This window comes from Halichoerus grypus, chromosome 6 (assembly GCF_964656455.1).
Source record: "Halichoerus grypus chromosome 6, mHalGry1.hap1.1, whole genome shotgun sequence".
Taxonomy (NCBI): Eukaryota; Metazoa; Chordata; class Mammalia; order Carnivora; family Phocidae; genus Halichoerus; species Halichoerus grypus.
The window spans coordinates 76,293,230-76,303,468 of NC_135717.1; positions in this window are offsets into that span (position 1 = coordinate 76,293,230).

The following is a 10,239-nucleotide window of genomic DNA, read 5'->3' on the forward strand; positions in this document are numbered from 1 at the left end:
GAGGAGCAGGCTCCCCACTGAGTAAGGAGCCCGCCTCGGGGCTCCACCCTAGGACTCCAGGATCATGACCCAAGACGAAGGCAGACACTTAACCGACTGAGCCACCCAGGTGCCCCTGTGGAGGTATTGTAAGCTCTATTTCAGGAATGTTTTGAGGACAGACATGGCCCTTTTCTCCATCTTGACCCACCTCCTCCATTTGAAATGGTCTCTGGGGTAATATACCCTCAGCTTGGAACTTCTGGTGTATCACCGTCCCCAGATTGTTTTCCTCCAGGGGACTTCAGTTTCTCTCCATAAATCAGAGCTGCAAGCACCTTTTCACCTGCATCTGGAGAGGGCAGGAAAGAGAGGGTGTGGGCCTCAGAGGCCAGATGCCCACACCTCAGCTGATTCCCTGGGCTCAGCCTGTGCCTGCAGTGTCTCTCCTTAGGGGAAGCTGCATGCGTGGAGGCGTTCCTTTCACTCCATGCTCTGGGAGCAGAGGAACCCAGCATTGTCCTCTGAACTGCAGTGCCACATTGGAAGCGTAGTCCCCAGAGAGTCCCCGAGGTCGGTGGTAAGCACAAGGGCTCTTGGAAATGGGTGGAGGAAACGTGATTATGTTTGAGGTAGGAGGATAGAGTGATGGGGGCAGAGGAGAGGGAGTGCTTTTCTGTTTGAGGGAGGAGGATAGAGTGATGGGGGCAGAGGAGAGGGAGTGCTTTTCTCCTGTTCTCTCTACTTTCCCTTTCTCTTCTCTTCAGTTCAACAACCATCAGGCACCATTTAAAATGCCTTGAAATAAACCTTTATATTTGGAACTCTGCTCCGTTTGCCTTTGTTGACTTCCGTCCCTGGTAAACCAGCATTGGGGAGCAGAAGAGTCTGGATGGGCCCCGTGTGGGATGAGGAAAGGAAAAATTCATGTCATTTCGTCCTCTGATGTCTCCCTCCTCCTTCCTCTGGATGTTGCTCAAAGCTCACCTCCGTTATGAAGCTGTCACCAGCTCCCCTCCTGACTCCCAAAGAATGTGGGTCTTTTATGTGTGTAGATAGTGCCATAGATTGCAATTTAACTTTTCCGTGTGGACCTGTCACCTGAAATGCAGTGGTTTTTAGCTCTGGCTGCACAGGAGACTCACTAGGGAAGCTTTTAAAAAAAATACCAGTACCCAAGTCCCCAGCCCAGGGATTACAATTTAACTGGTCTGGGGCGGGGCTTAGATGTATGAGGCCTGTAAAAGTTTTCCAGGTAATGCTAATGTGCAGTCAAGGTTGAGAATTGGAGAGCTGGACCCAGCCTTCTGTAGGGCTTTCTTATGTCTGCATGAATATGGAAACATTGACTTAAAAAGGACTTTGGAAAGCAAGTGGCCAGAGAGCCAATACTGGCCCCTGGGTAGTCATGGGGGGAAGGGCAAATAGAAGTGTCCAGTAGGAAGGTGGTGAAGGCATGTGTGGTGGACGTCGTCAGCTCATTCTCCCAATGTGTGATGTATACATCTTGGTCAAGGAGACTGAGGTCCATGTGTAGTCCTTGTTCCAGAACCCCTCTGCCTTCCTAACGATCCTTTGTGCGCCTTATTTATTTTTCACACTTTCTGTTTTCTTCCCCTGGAGGGCTTTAAATAAAGGGCAGGTGTACTATAGTGGTCCTACCTCAGCCACTGACTATGTGACCTGGATGGAGTTTATTCACTTCCCCGGACTTCAGGTTCCTCACCTGCCAAACGGTGATGAACGGCTTGCCCACCTCCCGAGGCTACCATGAGCATCACAAGAAGCCATCCCTGTCCTGGGTTGAGCCCACACTACAGGCTCAGGGGATAGTGCTATCACTGTTTTACCTGGTCCCACCTCTTGGTGGCTACAGAACTGACTAGATGGATTGGCTATGGAAGCCTCGGGGCCTCAGTGTCCACACCCTCTACAGTAGGGACAATAATAGGTCCTTCACAGATTCGGAAGGCGTCAGGAGGTAAAGGGCAGAGCACAAAAGAGCGGTCAGGAAGCACGGATTGTTGCCCTTCTCCCCGTGCCTCTGTCCCTCTGTGTCTCCTTGTGCAGGTGCCTCCCGTGATCCCCCTAAATAGTCATAGATTGGGAGGCTCTGGATGGAGCTTTAGGGCTAAAGAGGAGGTGGAGAGATATAGAACAGGGATAAGGAAGTGCACTTTGAGGATAAAAGACCTGCTTAAATCAGAGTAACAGAGACCGTCAAGGAACAGCTCTGAGCCTCTGTTACTGATGCTCCCTAAGTGACAAGAACTGAAGCCTGAAAGAGGTAAGGGAAACTGTGTGGCTTCTTTCATCCACTTACTCATCCACCGAGCAAACACTGATGGCGTCGTTGTAATGTGCCAAGCACAGTGCTTGGTGAGCAAGAGCCCCTGCCATCAAAGAAGGTGCATCCTCGTGGTAGAAACACACAGGTACCTGGAAGATTTCGATGTGGTGTGAGTGCTAGGATAGGGGGCTGAGCATGGGAGGGGCACCTGACCAGCCCCTGACTTGGTTTTTGTCCTTGGGGAGGGGACCAAGACTTCTGAGAGTAAAGGCAGTGCAAGCTGAGATTGGAAAGTAGGAATTGGCCAGGCAAAGGGGAAGGAAAACCTTTCCACGTGAACATGTGCCAAGGCCTGGAGGCAACAGGAACCTGGCTTGTTCCGGGAGTGGCAAAGAATTCGGTGTGACTAGCAGGAGATTGTGGGGGTGAGCAATAAAACTAGCGAGGTGTTCTGGGAAACTTTCGGAGGGTTTTTAGAAGAGTGAAATGATCTGATTTGCTTTACTGACATCTCTCCTTCTGAGAGGAGAAAATCGTGGAAGAGCTTGTGCTTTACAGGTAGACGAACAGAATGGAATCCTTGGAGGAGGCAATATTCAGACAGGTGAGGATGCCTGGCTGGCTCAGTCAGTGGAGCGTGCAACTCTTGATCTCAGTTTGTAAGTTCGAGCCCCACGTTGGGCCTAGAGCTTACTTAAAAAAAAAATAGTCAGGTGGATGTCTGGTTTCCAAGGCAGTTGGCTCTTTCCCTTCTGTGTTCAAGAATAACACAGCCACCGTCAGCCCAGGAAGTACAGGAAGTCCTACTGTTGCCCGGTCAACACATGGTAATAAAAGTCCTTCACCCCAAGAAGGCTAAGGTCCCCATGTCTATAGTAGAGAAAATGCTGGCTCAAATCACACAGTCACACTAGAGGACTTTCTTGTCTTTGGACTCAGAACCCACTTTGAAGGTAGCAAGACACGGGTATTGGCATGACTGAATCTCTGAACTATTCAGAGCAAAGGACCAGAGTACAGGCTCACCAGATATGACAGGTGTAATAAAGAAAGAACCACCACTCCACCCCCCCAAAAAGTAGGAAAAGAAAAATAAGAATGAAACAAAGAAAACTGTAGAGAGGGCAAAGGTAAATGTTGGTGCGTGCAAAGAGTGTGTTGGAGACTAAAAACAAAACAATGGAAAAATAGGTGACTCCAAGACAAGGCTTGGTTCCTAGAGATACTTCAGTGTTTCACCGAGGATGGATAAAATGAAATACAAACAAACAAGAACAGCCAGCCCAGGCTTATCCTAGGCTACCATGTGCGATTGTGCAGGATGAGCACTGCACAATTCTAGGGGGCACCATTTACATCGCTGACATAGACTTACCTATTTATTACAACAATTGTTCCGCAGATGGCATAGAAATAGGCCGTGCCGGTGAACGGCTGTGCTGACAGGCCATCCTTTACTAGACACTCTAATTTCATTTACCTGTTCTCCATTATACCAGGTTGAGAAGACCCAAGTGCCTACTACCTGCGACAAACACTCAGAATTTTCTTTTCCTCTCTACTTTTTCAATCATTCATTCATTCATTCATGTGTTCATTCCTGCCTGCCCACTTGCTTGCCAGCAGCAAATGTTTTTGGGGCATCTACTCTGAGCTGGGCAGCGATATACCTAAAGGACACAGCAGTAACAACCCTTCAGAAAGCCCTCAAGCAGCTTTCAATCTAATATGAAGATGTAAATTAAACAATCATGGAAATATATAGATACAAAATTATAAATTGAGGTACATACTGCAAAGGAAAAGAAAAGGATATTATGAAGAGTGTACCAGAGGAACTCTATTTAGATGGCAGAGTGTTCACTGAAAGCTTCCCCGAGCAGAAGCATTTACACTGGGGTCTGAAGGATGAACAGGTGTTGGCCTGGTAGAGGAGGGGAGAGGCCATTCCAGGCAAAGGGCATCACATTGAAAACTCTTTGAAGAGCAAGGGTTTGCCACATGTGAAATGCTACAAGAAGGTTGGTCAGTGGGCAAAAGGGAGCAGGTGGGGAGAGGGTGGAGAGATAGTCCCAGGACCAGATAGAACATGGCCCTAGTAGGTCAAGAAAAGGACTTGGGTAGATTTTGACAGGTTTTCAGCAAGAAGGGACATGAGGGCCATGCTGAGATTTTGTGCTTTTAGATCTGGAAAATAAATAGAAAGGGGACAAAAGTGAAAGCTCTGGAAGTAGAGCAGATGAGAGATGCTGGAGCCTCGTGTTGCGATGGTGGAGCCAGAAGACGTGGGTGACGGGGGACCAGGCAGGGGCTGGTGGGGGACACGTGGACGGCGTTGGTCAGCTCCTCATCTACAGGGGGAATCGGGTTTCTGAAAGAAGCAACTAAGTGGATGGAGGTGCCATGTAATGAGGAGGAGAAAACTGGAAGAGGATCAGGTTTTGGGGAGAGGAGGTAAAAAAGTCAGAATGAGTGAAGTTGGGTTTGAGAGATCAGAGTTTGCTCAGTTACTCTTCACAACATCAAGAGAGACATGAGCTTAAGGGCTTCTCTCCAGGGTATCCGTTTCAGTGTTTGCATCCCAACAAGAAGGACGGTAAAAACAAATATTTATTGAGCATCTACTGTGTGCCAACATTCTGTAAAGTACTGCAAAGTCAGCAAGGAACAAGGTAACATGGAAGGAAGAGGAATAAGTTCTGGGGATGTGACGTACAGCATGGTGACTATAGTTAACAACACTTCTCATTAAAGTTGTTCAGAGGTAAATCTCAGGTGTTCTCACCACACACACACACACACACACACACACAATGGTAACTATGTGAGATGATGAATGTGTTAACTAACCTTATTATAGCAATTATTTCACAATATGTACATATATCAAGTCATCATGTACAAATTAAACTTACAAATGTTATTTGTCAGTTATATGTTAGTAAAGCTGGAAAAAGTAAGTACATTTAGAAAAAGCTAACATGGAAAGCAGTAGAACAGAGTGGTGGAGAGCATGGTCCTTGGAGTTTGTCTGCCTGGCATCAAATATTTCACTGAGTGTGGGCTGTGCTTCTGAATCTGTAAATGGGCAGATTACTCACCTCACAGAGTTGTCCTGAGGACCACACCAGACAATGCTGCTAATGCATTTGAGCATAGTGTCTGGCACACAGTAAGTGCTAAAGAAATGTTAACGATTTTTGAACATATATTTACTAAGTGTTGCAATCTAATGAATGGAGAAGCTAGACACTGAGCAAATGATTTCAAGAGTGATGAATTGTTGGATCCCTCCGTCTTACTTTTCAGAGTTTGCCTCTTAGAATCGTGACATGGCTCCTCCCCAGGAATTCTCCAGTCCTTGGTGAGTGACAATCTGTTGAGCTCTGCTGGGGTGTAACGTCTGTGGTTTGTGTGTGACCCCACTCATTTCTCCACACCACCGGTTCCCTCGGCTGGCAGGCTCAGCAGCCGGAAGAACAGGAAGAAGGCAGTCTGACTGGGGCTAGCTTCCTGCCCCTGGTTCAGGAGTCAGAATGTGCTACAGGGCTCACCCCTAGCAGCCCCCACACCAGCCATTCTGTGCTCTCCAGAGGCCGTGCTCTTCAGGCCTTTTAGCATCTTCCTCCATATGCCTAATAGCTCTCTATACTGCTCTTCTTGATTTATTCTGTTTTAGGCGTGAGCTGCAGGCTTCCTGCTATAGAAGATTTAGGTCTCTCTCGGCACTCCCCCCTAGTTCTACCACCACACCCACATTTTTCTATCCCTCCGTTGTCCCAATGTATTTATATGATTTTGTTAGCTCTATATTCGGTGCTGTCCAAACGATCCTGTGTAGACACGGCTGAGCTATGTAGTCTGCTGTGATAACTTTCCCTTGTCACCACAGTTTGCATTTCGTGGAATTAGTCATTGTTTTTTGTTCATTTGTTTTATTTAGTTTTCTGTCTTTTCCCCTTATTCATCCTCAGATTCTCTTCTCCGAAACTCCTAATACAACCAAACATATTAGGCATTCTACTAATTTCATCTTGACAAAATGCTTTCCCAGAGGCTCTTTTTTTTTTTTTTTAAAGATTTTATTTATTTATTTGACAGAGAGAAAGAGAGCACAAGTAGGCAGAGTGGCAGGCAGAGGGAGAGGGAGAAGCAGGCTCTCCGCTGAGCAGGGAGTCGGACGCGGGGCTCGATCCCAGGACCCCAGGATCATGACCTGAGCCGAAGGCAGCCGCTTAACGACTGAGCCACCCAGGCGCCCCATCCCAGAGGCTCTTTCACCAGATCCAGCTGCTCCAGGACTGGCTGGCCCTCGGTGTGCAGCACCGATCCGGCCTCGGGATCTTCCTTCACGAAGCTGGAAACTTCCTCTGTCCCTTTCTTATGTTGGGTCTTCTGTCTCCTGGATCCCCTGAATTCCCTTTTTCTGGTTCACCCTCTTGTTTTAGATGACTTAGAGTTCTTTACTTTGTCCCCAGCCTTCTGCATTCTCACCGCGATGGGCTGGCCGTGGTTCATTGTCAGCCATCTGATGGGCCTCCTAAAGACCCTTTCGGTCTAGACTCACATGTCTTTCCATTCTAAGATATTTTCTTGAGCTATTGCTTTGGTTTTTCTCCACTCTGTTTTCTCTTTCTGGAACATGACGTTTTTATACCTTTGATTTTTTTTTTTTGGCTGTTCATCCTTTAAAAAAAATCTTTTCCCGGGGCACCCGGGTGGCTCAGTCGTTAAGCGTCTGCCTTCAGTTCAGGTCATGATCCCAGGGTCCTGGGATCGAGCCCTGTGTCAGGCTCCCTGCTTCTCCCTCTCCCTCTGCCCCTCCACTCATGCTCTCACTTTCTCAAATAAATAAATTAAAAATAATAATAAAAAATTAAAAAATATTTTTCCTCCACTTTTTCTTTTGTCTTTTTGTTCTACCTTCTGGAAGATGTTGACTTCATCATTCAATTTCTCTGTAGTTTTTCATTTTTACTATCCATCACTTGTGCCGAGTTAGTTTTCACTCTTTGACTATCCCTTCTTTATAACATCCTGTCCTTGTTTCATGAGTATGGTATCTTCTCTTACGTCTCTGATACTAATATATTAGATGGAGTTTTCTTCTCTCTCCCATTCTCTTTCCTCCAAGATACTTTTTGCTCTGTCATAAAATAGCATACCTCAAATGTAGCGGCTCCTGGATGTCTACTTATATTTAAGAGCGGGGTAGGGGCGCCTGGGTGGCTCAGTCGGTTAAGCCTCTGCCTTCAACTCAGGTCATGATCTCAGGGTCGGGATCCCTGCTGAGCAGGGAGCCTGCTTCTCCCTCTCCTCCCACTCTGATCTCTGTTGCTATCTCTGTCTGTTTCTCTCTCAAATGAGTAAATAAAATATTAAAAAAAAAGAGGAGCACCTGGGTGGCTCAGTCGTTAAGCATCTGCCTTCGGCTCAGGTCATCGAGCCCCTGGGATCGAGCCCCGCATCAGGCTCCCTGAGCGGCGGGGAGCCTGCTTCTCCCTCTCCCACTCCCCCTGCTTGTGTTCCTGCTCTCGCTATCTCTCTCTCTCTGTCAAATAAATAAATAAAATCTTTAAAAAACCCCTCTCATGCTCTCTGTCTCCCATTCTCTCTCTCAGATAAATAAATAAAATCTTTAAAAAAAAATTAAATTAAAAAAAATCTTAAAAAAAAAGGAGTGGGATAATAAAAGAATGCTATAAGCCCTGGGTATGTGGGGGAGGGGTGGTTGTTGGCCATCCCTTGTGCTATAAAGTGATCTGGTAAGTCTCTGTCAGTATCTTTAGGGCTATTATCAGTGGCTGGTGAAAGCCCCAGGGGAGGCTTTTCCCTTTTCTTCACTGTGGGTATGAAACTGGTTGCTGACGTCTGAGAGACTAGTAGGGAAAAAGTCTTGTTAAGTGTGCAAAATTTCAGTATTATCTTCATTTTTAGTAGGGTACGCCATCCTTAACTAGGCTAGAAACTGTTTCTCTTCCCCCAAAGAAATCTGCAGTGCTCTGCTAAACAGAGTTCGGAAAGAATGTCTGTAGCTCTAGGGGTTTTGTCTTTTTGTTTAAATGGTCTAGTTTGGAAGCGCCTGACTGGCTCAGTTGGTAGGACATGTGAGTCTTGATCTAGGGATCGAGGGTTCAAGCCCCATGTTGGATGTAGAGATTACTTAAAAAAATACAATCTTAAGGGGCACCTGGGTGGTGCAGTTGATTAAGCATCCGACTCTTGACTTCAGCTCAGGTCATGATCTCAGGGTCGTGAGATCAAGTCCCACATGGGGCTCCATGCTGATCATGGAGCCTGTTTAAGATTCTCTCTCTCTCCCTCTGCCTCCTCTTCCACCTCTTGTGCTCTCTCTCTCCCTAAAAAAAAAAAAAGAGAGAGAGAGAGAAAGAAATATTTTCATGTGTATTATTTAACACACACAAACTTACTTGGTAAAAAACTTAGTAGGAAGTACATGTTATTCTTCCCTTGTTTCAGATAAAGGCATTAAGCTCATAGATGTTAAGAATTTTTTTTCAAAATCACACAGCAATTCCTTGAAAGAGCTAATTTTTTGCTTCCTGAAAAACTTTGGCTATTAAAAGCACAAGCTCCCGGTATCTAGAAAAATCATCTTATGCCCGATAATATCCGTTTCTGTGTCCCATCTTTGAGAATTGGGCTTTCCTCCAGGGATCTGCCCTTCTGTCTTGAGGGGTGCTCTCCCACACCAGTGGCTCCCCACTGCCTTGAAGACCTTCTGTTTCCTTGCTACCAGGGAAGGCTGTAGGTGGAAAGTGCAAGTCCAGCTGTGTGACCTTGGGCAAGTCACCAACCTCCATCCAGGTGCTTCAGTGCATTTACTGGTCAAGGACAGCTAGCAATATTCCCTACCTTATAAGATCACTGCAAGGATTAAATTAGTAAATATATATATAATTCTCAATAAATTTTAGCTATTATTACTTCATTTTTTTCAACTTTGGGATCAGAGAACCTTATTTATCTTCTATTGAAGTGGTATTTCCAGCACTTCAAACCTTCCACCATAGGTAACTCTCCTATAGTTTGCTGTAGGTTACATATAGCAATGTCATATAATTCATGATATTGATGGGAGAAAGCACTGTTTTAATGAAAATACCTCTCAAATATTTTTGTAGCCATACACCATCTTTAATTCTGAAAACGCCTCCTTGTCTCCAGTTTTGGGGGCATAACCCGCCTGTCCTATCAGACTTCATTCCATTTAGCTTAAGCTTTGAAATCACTAAAAAACACATTGGTTCCCTTTTTCTACCCTGTAGATTTTTTAGATTCTGAAACAGGGCCAGTTCTGCTTCTGCTGGTTGTCTTCCATAAAGCATAAAAAGCAGAGCCCTGTTCCATATTTTATGGTCTCTGCACTTGGCAGAATATCCTTCCAGAACGGCCTCACCCTTTTACACCGTGGTTTGCTGTTGTCAGATGGCAGACCTCTTCTGCTAGACGTGCTTACTGCCACACCCCCGAGGAGGCTGATGGCTCAGAAGGCCAAGAACGTTCGCAGGTCCCGCTGAGTCTCCTAGGTCTGACCCTGCTTCGCTTCACTGTTTCTGATCCCGGTGTGCACCCCCAGCCATTCCCCCTCTGCTTCTGTCTCAACATCTGGGTCCTCCACTCCCCTGGCCCAAGTAGCTTCTGCCTGAGGCAATAACTCCAGCCTCAAGACCCACAGCCCTCCCCTGCCTCTGCACTTCCCTGCCAAGTTGTGAGCGGGAGTCTCCAGAGCCAATCCTTTGCGATGTGGACATTAGCTCTTACTTTTAACCAAAGCTTTTGGAAAGAAAAGCTTTACCTTTAGCTCTGCTCTAGTATCTTAAAAAATCTCCTAATGGTTTATGTTCAAAATTGGTGATTTTTCCCTTCCTACCCTTCTGTAGGTCAATTTGGTCGGTCTTTGCGGCTTTTTTTTTCTTCTGATTGCACGGACTTGTAAAAAAATTAAT